At 34.4% G+C, this 14,135-nt stretch overlaps 1 protein-coding gene across 16 annotated transcripts in view; it reads left to right on the plus strand.

Moving 5' to 3' along the window:
• The window catches only part of PTPRD (protein tyrosine phosphatase receptor type D), a 1,502,332-nt gene that overhangs the window by 686,309 nt on the left and 801,888 nt on the right, over positions 1–14,135 (plus strand). For all 16 annotated transcript variants that reach the window (XM_036021603.1, XM_036021605.1, XM_036021607.1 and 13 more), the window contains exon 6: positions 6,377–6,436. The gene's annotated coding sequence lies outside the window, so the exon portion shown is untranslated. The remainder of the gene's footprint in view (positions 1–6,376; positions 6,437–14,135) is intronic.

The raw sequence follows: 14,135 nt of genomic DNA on the forward strand, positions 1-14,135 counted from the left end.
TTTAATAATCCAGATCTCCTTTCCTTTTTGGGGGCGGGGGGGGGCTTGGTGCTTTAGAATAGGGTTAGTAATGGGAAGAAATGCCATATGAAGAAAACTTTTTCCTAATTCAAATGAAATTATTTAAAAAATCACACTATCACATATAAATTAAATTTTAGCTTTTCTGTGGAATTTTTTGTTTGAAGTATTTTTAATTAAAAGATACCTATTGCATATAATATAGTCATGAGTCATTAATAAAATTTGGAGTTTTCACATTATAGCAGAGGGGATGCCACATAGCAAGGATAAAAATAGTAAAGAAGTCCACAATATGTTTTATCAGTCAGAATGTAAAGTATAGATGATTTGACTCAAACTATCACCATGCATAAAATAAAATAAAAGATGATTTTTTATGACATAAAACATACTAAATAAAAGGCTTCTTATGAGATTTTTATTTCAGAGAGGGGCTGGTTTATGACCAAAGTAAATGGAAACCTTCAAAATTTCTGTAAATACAGGGATACCCATTCTATTGTGCTTCACAGATATTGCTAATTTTATTTTATGTACAGATTGTAGGTTTGTAGCAACCTTGAATCAAGCAAGTCTATTGGCATCATTTTTCCATCAGCATTTGCTCACTTTGCATCTCTGTGTCACACTTTGGCAATTTTTACAATATTTCAAACTTATTATCATTATTCTACTTGTTTTGGTGATCTGAAATCAGTGATCTTTGATATTACCATTGTAATTGTTTTGGGAGCCACAAACCATTCCCAAATAAAATAGCAAAATTAATCAATAAATGTGTGTTTGGACTACTCTATTTTCCTTGTGCCTCCATATTCCCCAAGACACAGCAACGTTGGATTTAGGTGACTGAATAACCCTACAATGGTTTCTAAGTGCTGAAGTAAAAGGAAAAGTCATGTGCTTCTCACCTTAAATCAGAATCTAGAAATGATTAAACTTCATGAAGAAGACATGATGAAAGCCAAGATAGGCTAAAAGCTAGGCTTCTGGTGTCAAAGAGCCAAGCTGTGAATTCAAAGAAAAACATTTTGAAGGAAATTATAAGTGCTACTCAAATGAGCAAAGAAAAGATAAGAAAGTGAAACAGCCTTACTTATTGCTGATACTGAGCAAGTTCTAGTGGCCTGTGTAGAAGATAAAGCAACCACAACATCCCTTTAAGCCAAAGCCTAATGCAGAGCAAGATTCTAAATCCCTTCACATCTATTAAGGCTGAGAGAAGTGAGAAAGCTGCAGAAGAAAAGTTTAAAGCTAGCAGAGGTTAATTGATGAGGTTTAAGAAAAGAAGCCATGTCCATTACAAAAGTAAAAGGTGAAGCTGCAAGCCCTGATATGTAGAAGCTACAGCAAATTACTATGAATATTTAACTAAGATAGTTAATGAAGGTGGCTACACTACCAAACAACAGATTTTCAATGTATTCTATAGATGAAATAGCTTTATATTGAAATAAGATGTCTTTTAAGGTTTTCATAGCTAGAGAAGAAAAGTCTAAGTCTGGCTTTAAAGCTTCAAAGGACAGGTTGACTCTCTCTTTAGGGACTAACATAAATGGTGACTTTAGTTGAAGTCAATTACTCGTTTACTATTCTGAAAATCCTGGGGCTCCTAAGAATTATGCTAAATGTACTCTTCCTGTGCTCTATGAAAAAACAAAGCCTGAGTGAGAGCACATATGTTTACAACATAGTTTGCTATATATTTGCCCACTGTTGAGAACTACTGCTGAAGAAAGAGAGAGAGAGAGAAAGAAAGAAAGGAGAAGGAAAGAAGAAAAGAGAAGAGAAAATAAAAGAGAAAAAAAGAAAAGAAGAGAAAAGAAAAGAAAAACAACTCATTTAAAATATTACTGCTCATTTACAGTGCATGTGGTCACTCCATCAGAGGATGGAGATATACAAGAAGGCTAATGTTGTTTTCATGTCTGCTAACACAACATATTTTCTGCTGAAAAAGGAGTAATTTCAACTTCCTAGTCTTATTTAAGAAATAGATGCACTTTGTAAGGTTATAGCTGTCATACATAGATTCTTCTTATGGATCTGGGCAAAGAAAATTGAAAATCTCCAAAAAATATTCACCATTTTATATTCCCTTAAAAGCATTCATGATTCATGGGAAGGAGCCAAAATATCAGCATTAACAGAAGTTTGGAAGATGTTGATTCCCAATCATCATGAGGAGCTCAAGACTTCAATGAAGGAAGTTACAGCAGATTTGGAAAAAATAGAGAGAACTAAAATAAGAAATGGAGCCCTAAGATGTGACTGAATTGCTTCAATCTCATGATAAAATATTAACAAATGGGAAGTTGCTTCTTATAGATGAGCAAAAAAGTTATTTCTTAATATGGAATCTATTCCTGGTGAATATGCTATAAAGATTGTTGAAATGACAAGAAAAGATTTAGGATAGTACATAAACTGAATTAATAAAGCAGCAGCAGTGCTTGAGAAGATTGCCTTCAACTTTGAAAAATCTTCTACTGTGGGGAAAATGCCATCAAACAGCATCACATGCTACAGGGACATCATTCATGAAAGAAAGGGTCAATTTAAGTGGCAAACTTCATTGTTGTCTTACTTTAAGAAATGCCACAACCACCTCAATCTTCACCAACCACAAATCTGATCAGTCAGCTGCCATCAAAATTGAGGCAGGATCTTCCACCAGTAAAAATATTATGACTCACTGAAGGCTCAGATGATGGTTAGCATTTTTTAGCAATAAAGTATTTTTAATTAAGATATGTACATGGTTTTTAATAGGTATGAAGTTATTATTGCATACTTAATAGACTGTAGTCTACTATAAAAATAACTTGTATGTGCACTGGAAAACCAAAAACTTTGTTTGACTCATTGTTGTGCTACTCACTTTACTACAGTGGTCTGGACCTAAACCAGCACTATCTCCTAAGTATGTCTGTACTATAATATGTATCAGGACAGATAACACATCAACATGGGCAATTCTGCACTCAAAAGTTACTGACTTTAGCTCTTCCAATTTCTCAGCCACAACAAGTAGTAAAAACTTCGGCATAACTAATGGAAATAAAAGAACTCATACTATCACAACAGTTTTCTTATTTATTGTTTGTTTGATTCTCTCACCCACATCAGGCATATGACACTATTCTATTAGCTGAAACATTTTCACTTGGCTAAATCAATTTCCAAAAATCTATTTTCTCTGCTTATGAGAATTGATGATGTATTTTTCCCTAACCTTCAAAAAAAGAAAGCAAAATGAAACTTAATAATTTTTACTTAAACTACAGCAGAAAGCTCAGTTGATCTAAATATTAAGGATGACTTAGATAAAATTGATTTTTAAAATATTCCTGGCTTGTATTAAATACTTCCTGTTGTTTCCTCCCATAAATCAACAGGTCATCAGATTGATATTTATACTTAGAAAGAAAAGAGCTTTGTGGGGAACTGAGAAGTAGATGAATTGTTTTCATGTCTTGAACATTTTAGAAAATGGCTTCAACTGGAAAATCCACCATGCATTTGTGTGATACTAAAGAGGGAGAAGGGTTTTCAGGAACATATATAAAGGACACATGGACAAAACCCAAGGGGGTAGGATCAAGGGTGGGAAGTGGGGATGGTAAGGGTTGGGGGCAGTGGTGGAGGAAAAATGGAGACAACTGTACTTGAACAACGATAAAAAAAAATAAATAAATAAATAAAGAACCTGGCTGGCGTAGCTCAGTGGATTGAGCATGGGCTGCAAACCAAAATGTCGCAGGTTCAATTCCCAGTCAGAGTACATGCCTGGGTTGCAGGCCATGACCCCCAGCAACCGCACATTGATGTTTCTCTCTCTCTCTTTTCCCTCCCTTCACTCTCTAAAAATAAATAAATAAAATCTTTTAAAAAAGTAAAGAGACAAGTGCTTTGCCAAGGAAAATTACATGTTAACATTGATTAGAGTGAACTACGAATTTATTACTACCATAAAATCTAGCCTAAAGCAGTCATTCAGTATTAATGTACCTGAGTTGGAACCATGCTTGAGGATTTTACTTTAGGTTAAAAGCCAGCCACATGCCCTACAGAAGAATCTTCCTTTAATTAAGAGGAGACAAAAAGATCTGACCATCTTCTCCCTGTATTTTTTACTTAAACAGGGCTCAAAGTATATGTCTGAAAGTTAGATTCTGCCAAAAAAGGATTAAATTTATCGAACACATGAATAATAGTAAAAATTAAACATATACGTGAGATTTATGAAGATCCCTTTTGGAAGTGACCTCAAACAGGTGGTTGGTCCTGAGGAATCAGTTCATACCATGGTTTCCTCTGTAGGAATAGTGGGAGAATGAGGTGTGTCTGCAACAAATAATTGGAGACACGCTGACTGAGACTTGATATCGCTTGTTGGATGTTTCTATTTTTGTCTAAACTTCAAAAACAATTTCATTGTACTATGAGAAGAGCAGAAGGTCTTGAATTCTGTGATTGGTTATTGTTTTGAAAGGGAAAGAAAATTACCTTTCATTTTTCTCCTTGGCATTAAATCCACAGTGGAGGTGGAGGTTCGAAGAACATTTCAGATCACAGCAACTGCATCAAGAAACTTTTAAGTCTGTTGTTCTGACTAAGGTTTTATAATATTCACACCATCTTAGTAAAAACTGCAAAAAGAAGTCTACAGAAACAGTTTTGCAAAAATAGTTTGATGTATCCGCTTGCTTTGAACTCCTAAGCAAATTCAGTCTCTACCTTAAGGTGTCTACCCAAAAGCATTTTGAAGCCTCTGCTAGATGAAGCCTTGGATTTCACCCCAAAAGAATAATAGTATTTAGAATAGTATTCCCTATGAAAATCTCATGGTACATTTTATTCTATAAAATTCAAACTATTAACAAATAGAGAGATGGTCATTATGTGCCATATACCGTGCCAGGGGCTCAGCTAAAACCTGCAAGGAGACAAAACCAGTCATTGTGAGGATACTGTTGTTTACAATTTAATGTCAGAAATCAAACTGTCACAATCTGGGTAGGCTAAATGCTCCAAATAACACCCAACATTTTTAGTGGCATAAATAAATGAATTTTAATTCTCATTTCCATAAAACTCCAGTGCCAGTACATGTTCCTAATTAGGATGAGGTGACGGATGGCCATCTTATTAACACGGTGGTGTGAAGAGACTTTAGTAGTGGGGATGAGGGGTGATACTGAAAGCTGGAGCTACAGGACCAAAGTCTTTGCTATCTTACAAATCTTCTTTACATCCTCAGGGACTCTACCTGTAGAGAGGGAACATCAAAGGAAGGATCATGTATAAGATGGTTTTAAGCCTGACCTGATGGTGGCATGATTTGTATCTAGCTGTAGTGCATTGTGAAGAATTTAGTCACATGCTCACAATCATCTACAAAATGTACTCTGGCTCAGTAACAGGAAGAAAAGGGAAGCAGTGTGATGAACAACTAGCCAGTTTCCGAGACACAAGCTAATGTGATAATATATGATAAGGAAGTACACAGGGATGTTGAAGCATCAAAGAGCTACACCTGAGTAAAGCATGGAGGGGACAAGATGTCAAGGCGGGCTTTGTACATGAGATGGCATCCTCCCTGGGAACTGAATGAGAGATGCATTGAACATGCAAAAAAGAGTTGACAAAAAGTGGCCTTGGCAGAAGGAAACAATTCTAGAAGCAATCATGTCGACGGGCTTTAAACTTTGTGAAACAATTCTATGGAGGAATTAAAGCATAGTGCCTTTTTATATGTCTCAGATGTGTGGACTTTAAAAAATTACTAGTGAGATTTTCTTACATAAATGTAATGTTTAGAAAATGTATAATTCTTCTGTTCTAGGTAGTCTGAAGAGAAGGACAGACAAGGATTTGCTTTAGCCAGTGTTTAAGGTTTAACTTTAACCTTAGCCAGGGTTAAGTGAGTCCCATTTTATGGGACATCAAGTTTCATAAAGACCAAAAAAATGGGAATTTTGAAATGCATTGGGTAATTTCAGGAAGAAACAAACTAAGATATTCTGTAGACTTGATGAAATAGATGTTGTAAAAAGGCAATTTAGCCACTTTTGCTAGATATGAAAGCCTGAATTCAAAATTTTAATGAATAGTCAGTATCCACAGCTTTTTAGTGTGTGAAGAAATGTCCATGTTGATTGTTGACATTTCATTGTTTCAATTAAAGATTGTATCACACCATTTTTACCTGCTTCTCTTTAACTTTCTTGCTTTTCCTTCTCTCTCACTCCCTCATAAAAAAAGAGGGGATAGAAGAAATTCAATATCTTGAAGAAAATGTAAGGCTTAGAATATTTTTTAAATAGTTTTTTTATTTTTTTCTATTTAGGCTCTGAACTTCCTGAGGCCAGGGACTGTATCTGAAAATACCCACAGTGGCTAACACAAGGTAAGTCTACAACACACGTTAACCCCTCCCTCCTTTGGGTCCTAGCACCTAATATAGTACCTGATGCATAGTTGGCACTCAACAAATACTGTTCGGGTGTTTGGACAGATACACCAAATATCCAAATGTTCATTATATTCTCTCTACCTGGTATTCCTCCTATAAAATATATTAAGAATGAGTTCTTTTTAACAATGCATAACCAGTTTTTCTTTTACAAATAGGGTTACTACATACTCAAACCAGTGGTATAACAAGGAAATGGTGTGTCAATGAGGGATTTATTTTTCAGGTCTGAAGCATGAATATGTGTGAAATCTCACAATGGGTTAAAGTTTTGAACTGGAGTAGCAGATGTCTATAGATTTAAATGTTGATTGAATTTAGCTGCTGCTGCCATGAAACTATTAGCCCTCAGGGGTGGTCTCGCCTACATACTTATTTTGGTTCTCCTGGAAGCTATAAAGCTATTTATTGTTAATGAGGGAATAAAGTGAGAAAACAGATTAGCAAATTTTAAAATGTTTAATTTCCGTTAAACAGTAACGGTTATATTATGCATTCAGTTCTCACTACTTTGCAACAAATATTTTGCTATTAACACAGCTTTGTTACCTTACATATCCTTTCTCTAAGATAAACACTTCATAAATCATAATAATACTTTTGATAAAATTTTGTACCAAGTGTATTTTTTCTTTGCTTATTGCAGTTTAATAGTGTGCTTCTAATCTTAAAATGATAATTCCGTGAAATAAGTAACTCCTATGCTAAGATATTTGATCCATTGCCTCATCACTTAAAATTATTATCTAGTAAAAATCTGTGAAGAATTATAAAATAAATTCAAGTTATTTTTAATTGATGTTCTTAAGTACAAATTTTGGAAATAAAATATTCAAGGTTTAAAAGTTCCTAGCATATTCAAATACTCCTATCTGCTAAAAATGTTGCATTTTTAGCTTTATGGAAAGAATATTATCTCCCAAATTTTGGATTGATGCTTATTATGACTCTAAGGAAAAAAAGGAAATATCTGTATATAAAAAAGTACACAAAGTTCCTTTAGAAACCCCGATGCTTTTGAAGTCGAATTAGATAAGAATTAAACAAACAGACATGAGTGATAAGGCAATTATAGTAAATTTATTTTCGGCTCTCAGGCTATCTCCCCTTTGGTTTCCAATTGTTTCTATTTTACACATTGTGATTCATTGCCATCATCCTAAAGCTTTCTTGGATACCTCCAGTCAAAATGATATCTTTTTCTAAACTCTTATGTCTTTGCTCATAACTCCCTTAAGAATTTAATCATTCTGCTTTATGGCTCAGCAATTTGTATAGAATCAGTTTCCATTTTCTGAGTACATTATATTCCAGAGTTAATTTAAAAACATTTTTTTAATTGGAAGTACTTATCCCCATAGAACTAATACTAGAAATCATGTTTCCATTTTTTTTAAGTTCATTTGCTGTCTGATCTAGTGCCTATAGAAATATTTCAAATATACCTTCATTGATGAAATTGCTTCTTCAAAACAAATTAATTCTATTATAAAGGGCAAATTACATAGACTCTAAACCTAGGCATGTCTGGATTCTCTGCTACTTACTAGTTATTTGATCTTAGGCAAATTATTCAAATATGTTTATCTGAAATTTCTGAACTTGGAAATGGAGATAATCATACTACCTTCTTCCTATGTATGTTGTGAAGACTAAATGTACTCCCATATGAAAGTGTTTTAGAACAGTACCTGACATATAGTAGGAGAGGTATAGGTTAGTCTATAGATTTTATCATTATTATTTTATTAAAACTTGGAGTATCAGGAATTTAACTGGCCACATACAAGCATGTTTAAAAGTGGAAATATGCAATACATTATAGAAGTTCACCTTCTAGAGACAGATAAAGGCTTGAATCATAGAACACAGTCCCTCATGATGTGAAAAAGCATAACCACCCCTTCCATAAAGTACAGATCAAATGCTTTCTTTGTCTACCTGTATTTTTATGATAAGTAAAAATGGAAATAAAATTCTATAACCATATTCATCTCATCACAAAAATGAAATGAAAATAAATGTAAGAATGGTTTTATTGATATTACTTATTGAGCCCTTGGGATGTGCCACGCATAAAGTGACAGGCTCTACGTGCCATCCTTACAGCCTCCCACTACAGGCAAAGGATCCAATGGTCCCCGAGGCAACAGTCTCTCACAGCTAATGTGCATTAGAGTAAGAATCTCAAATTCAACCTTTCTGACTTGTAAATCTCATCATAGTTCCACCCTACCAAATACAGTGCCCTGATCAGGTCCAAAAATAGTTTTCAGATTAATATTTACACATTTCAATGTCTTTTTAGGGAGTGCTCTGCCACTTAACAAATCTACTTAGTTCTTTCCAATCCTGTATTCTCCATGTTATCTGCAAAAATATCATAAGACATATGGTCAAACAATTGGGTACAACCTAGTATAGCTTTTTTCCCCTTGTATCCTTTAGTCAGTGGGTACTATTTGATCATTTTCCCCAAACTGTCTTCTCCATTTTCCTGAGGTCACTGCTCACTTAGCAGTGCTGCTTAGGTGCACTGCATCAGGAACTCTTTGTTCGCTGTGTAGTCCGTGGCTGCTGTATCATCAGCCATGAATGCAGACATCTAACCCTAACATAGGACAAAATGTTGAATTTTTAATCTTGCCAAAGAACAGGCAGCTTTCTTATTTAGTGTATTCTTTATCTCCTCAGTATACTTAACCTTTATTTTTGGTATGCATATTATATGCAAAGCACATTGCACACATAATTTCATTTAGTTTTCATAGTACATTTCTGAGATCTATACTTTAATTATCTCTATGTTAGGGTGAGGGGCTGAGAACTAGAGAAACTAAATATTTTGCCTAAATTTACACAACTGGTACTAGTATCAGCACTGGAACCCAGGCGGGACTTCAGATATCACAATTGCCCCTGTTTTGAGATGATCCCTGATTGGTTTTAGTTGAGAGATCAAAAACCACCTAACTGTATGGCAAAAGCATAAGACTTCCACTCCTCTGCCAGCTCCTTCTTAAGTGTCTAGATTGTAAACTTTTTGAAAGGAGTACCTATGTCTTCCTACTCATCTTTGTGTTCCTCCCAATGTCTAAAAGAGAGCCTTAATACCATTGACAATTAACAGATGGATGAATGAGATCACTGTGGGATATCTAAGATATTGTTAATGATGAATATACTAATCTATAATTAAAGGCTCAAACATTTTGCCTTTGGCCTGTTAACCAAGTTTACTTAATTTGGTTAAATGAGCTGTCTCTTTCATTTGTTGTCATCATCACTTTTCATAATTGGATCAAGCTAACACTAGCCAGAAACTGCTAAAATATCTGATCTGGAAATTCAAAAATATGTGGGGTGAACATAATATTATTATTTGTTTCATAGCCTAGTGTTTTGCTTATTTTGCAAAGTGCAATTTAGTTTCTTGTGTATGATGACATTTGATTTCATGCTGTGCATTATCACGTTTTAATATAAGGACTGATGCCAATGCCTATAAATAGTTCACATTAAGTGTAAGCTTCTAGAATTTTGGTTAGTGCTTGGAATTTCACCAGTGAAGAAAGTCAGAAATACTAAGTTTTCTTTATCTTATTTTAAAAATTTTTATAAGGTTTTAACTAGCACTATTTTGGTGAAACAAACCAGATTTGCTTACTAAGGCACCCTGATTTCAGTTATTTTTAATTAATAACAATACACCTAGAAGAGACATATTCAGGTCTGTACTAGAGATTTTTTATTACAGTGTCCATTTGACAATTCCAGGAAAATAATAAGTTAATCTAATTAAAGGGAGGTTAATTGTGTGTGCAGACTGTATGACTAGAGGAAAACGCAGTAGGACGTTCTCTGAATATTTCTACTTGAGCGAATCATGTTTTTTCATTCAGGAGTAATAACCTGAATGAAACTTTCATATCATGTACATAGCATGATATAAAAGTTTAAAACACTTAATTAAAATTATTTACTAGCGTATCATGTACATAGCATGATATGAAAGTTTAAAACACTTATTAAAATTATTTACTAGCAAGTGTAAGAAAGGTAATAAGTGTAATCTAATGACTTGTATAGGGGTTGACTAAATGCTTTCCAGTTTCAAAAGTCTGTGATTGTGCCGATTCTTTGCCATGAGTAGACTTAGAGGTTGATTCAGTATGTCTACATTAGTATAGTCAGAGAACATTAAAATTAAAATATACCTTTAATACTCCAGGCCACATATTGTACATGACAAATTTAGGCCCAGGGAAGATAAATGACCTGCCTAAGATCAAATAGATATTTGGTAGTGTTTCTGTGACTCTGGTGTTTTTTACTCTGCATTTAAAATATATTATCCGCCAATGGCCCTGGAAGGTGTGTTTCAGTGGATTGAGCACCAACCAGCCTGTGAACCAAACGGTTGCTGGTTCAATTTCCAGTCAGGGCACATGCCTGGGTGGCAGGCCAGGTCCCCAGTTGGTGGCATATAAGAGGCAACCACACATTGATCTTTGTCTCTCTACCTTTCTCCCTCTCTTCTCCTCTCTTTAAAAATAAATAAATAAAATCTTTTTAAAAAAAATTATCTGCCAATGGAAAAAATAAAGAGGAAAAATAAAGAAAAGAAATTAAGACATAAAGACTAAGGAAGTTCACATAGTTCAGTCCTCTATTTGAAAATTCCTCATGATACACAGCCAACCAGTCTCTGATTAACATTATACATGAACCTCACTTTAATTACTGGGTAGTTATAATTGCAAGAAAGTTCATATATTGGTAGAAAATCTACCTGACTATATTTCTTCCTTCAGTCTTCTATTATCTATGCAAAATATCCATACCTCTTTCAACCATTCCTTCTATGACATCAGTTTCAAATATTGCATCTTTTGATGCCCCGTCCTAGCACGTCAATAAAATGTTTCAGGTTGATGCCTAAAATTAAACACAGTGTGACAAATGATTCTGGATACTACCATAAATATGTGGAAAACCTACTACTACCTTTTGATCTAAGCACTGTACTCTTGGCTTTTTAAGTTAATTGTGCCTTTTGTATAGCTGTGCTTATGTATCAATGAAAGTATTTTTCACATGGAGTACTGTAAATAGGGGGACTATATATTAATAGTTAACTTGGTTTATTTATTTTTTGTTATTTATAACTCAAGATTAATAGGATTAAACAAAAGTGTTTGCTTTCATTATCATCATAATTATCAAAAAGTCTACAGTTTGGATTGAGTTGCTTAAGAAAGTCATGATGACAAAACAAAAGAATCTAAGTCTAATTGGAGTTCATAATGACACAAAAATAACACAAGGAGTGTAAAATAAATTATAAGGTAGTTACATTTTATACATGATAACACACCTGCCATCAAAAACGAGGGAATTGGAGACTCAACTATAAAAATCACCCAGAATCAAGTTCAAAATGATAGGTGGATAGAGAGATAGATAGATAGATAGATAGATAGATAAAAAGTGGTGCTTCTGTGTGTGTGTGTGTGTGTGTGTGTGTGTGTGTGTGATCTCCAGAATTTAGCACCTAAGCTATACCCATTACATTTGCCTCTGTATATCTAAATAATGTAAGTTTTAGGGATCTAGGATGAACTGTACTGAACTTGAGAGAGTTGCCTGGGTCAAGGGCCATATGTAAGAAGGAAGTAACAAAATAAGGTCACACAAGAAGGGCAGTGTTTCCTGAAACAGGCAGGGAGTATATTTTGAGCCCTACGTTATAAGAATTGTTAAAGCTGTCTTTTGTACATTTTATAAATATGCTTTGTATGCTCTTATATAGTTTATTAACAAATATTTTAGGGGTTAATTATTCTTGTGGTATATGATGACCTAAAGATAATATTTTATAAAAATCTCATTTTTAAAAACCTTGAGCAAGTGAAATGGCTGCAAACTTAAAAAAAAAGACTCCTTAATTTAATTCTAGGTTTTCCTATGCAGAATTATATTTTTAAATGATATTTTAAAAGATCAGAAATTATCTATAGCTATTGAATGAAATTATGAAATCTCTTATGTAATATCTTCTGTTACAAACAGCTGTCTGCAATTTACCTGAGATCTTAACATTACTGTAAACTAAAACCATAGAATGCCACGAGAGGACTGTGTGTACATCATATTTTCTTCCCAATCACAAGGACTATGCTCCTGAAAATCCTTGAAGGCAGATAAATGCACACATTAGGAATACATAATTTATAAAGTTATACTTGCACCAATAAAATTTGGTATAAATAATTGTATTTTGATTAAAATAAGTATAATAAACATATAATTATGATAATTTGTATATTATAAATGGGTAATTATAGGTATGTACAAAGTCCTTTTTCATTCATCTACTTATTGAATTAACCAGTCACATACAATTAACCCTAGATGATGGAGATACAAAGATGAAAATTATAAATGCTACCTTCTCTCAAGAAGTTCACAATATGTTACATAGAGACAACATAAAAGCAAATAAGTATAGCAATATTTTGTAGAACCTTTTAAGGTAGAAACTTGCATAGGCTAATATAGGTGTATATAGGTTGAGTACTTACAGTAGACCAGTGCTTCAGATGCTGGTGATACAGTGTTGAACAAAAACTGTTATGTTAGAGTGAGGGAAGCAGATAGTAAAAAGAAATAGTTAAGTATTGAGTGAGTTAGATAGTGATGAATAGGGTTGAGGTTTAAAATATTTAACAACCAATGAAAGTGGGTGCCAACTCATCAAATATATACACAGCCACACAATGGAAGTCCATCCTACCTGCTGAGTACAGACCTAGAATCAGTACTAATAGGGAGATTAAAGCAGGGAAGGAAAATTAAAGTGTCAGGTAATGGTAATACTGAAATTTTAAAAATTTGGAACTGAGGAATGACTTTTGAGTGAAACTTGGAAAAAAAGGAAAGGAGTAAGTCATGTAAATACTAGAGGAGGACCGTTCTAGAGACAGGCAAGTAGTAGGTGCGAAGGCTCTGAGGAGGAAATTTGGCCATTGTGGCTGGTGTGCCTGGTACTAGGAGAAATATGAAGAGAAGAAGTCTGAGAACAGAAGATCCTCAGAGTTCCTAGTAAGAACTTTGACTTTTTTTTAAAGATTTTATTTATTTTTTTTTTTTTAGAGAGGGAAGGGAGGGAGATAGAGAGAGAGAGAGAGAGAGAGAGACAGAGAGAGAGAGAGAGAGAGAGAGAGAGAGAGAGAGAGAAACATCAATGTGTGGTTGCTGGGGGTTATGGCCTGCAACCCAGGCTGGGTTGTACCCTGGCTGGGAATTGAACCTGAGACACTTTGGTTCCCAGCCCGTGCTCAATCCACTGAGCTATGCCAGCCAGGGCAGAACTTTGACTTTTATGCTGTGTTAGATGACATCTCATTGAAGAATTTGAATAGAAGGCTGACATGATTCGTTATATTATATTAAGAGGATCTGTAAGGCTTCTGGGTTGAGAACTGACTAATCAGGACAAAGAAAGTAGCAGGTACTAGAACAGAGGCTACTGCAATAGTATGGGCAAGAGGGGGACCAAATTATAGCTGAAGAAGTAGGAGAAGTGGTTGAATTGTGGGTAGGCATTGCTTTGAAAGTAGGGCTACCTGGA

Source organism: Phyllostomus discolor, chromosome 3 (genome assembly GCF_004126475.2).
Source record: "Phyllostomus discolor isolate MPI-MPIP mPhyDis1 chromosome 3, mPhyDis1.pri.v3, whole genome shotgun sequence".
NCBI lineage: Eukaryota > Metazoa > Chordata > Mammalia > Chiroptera > Phyllostomidae > Phyllostomus > Phyllostomus discolor.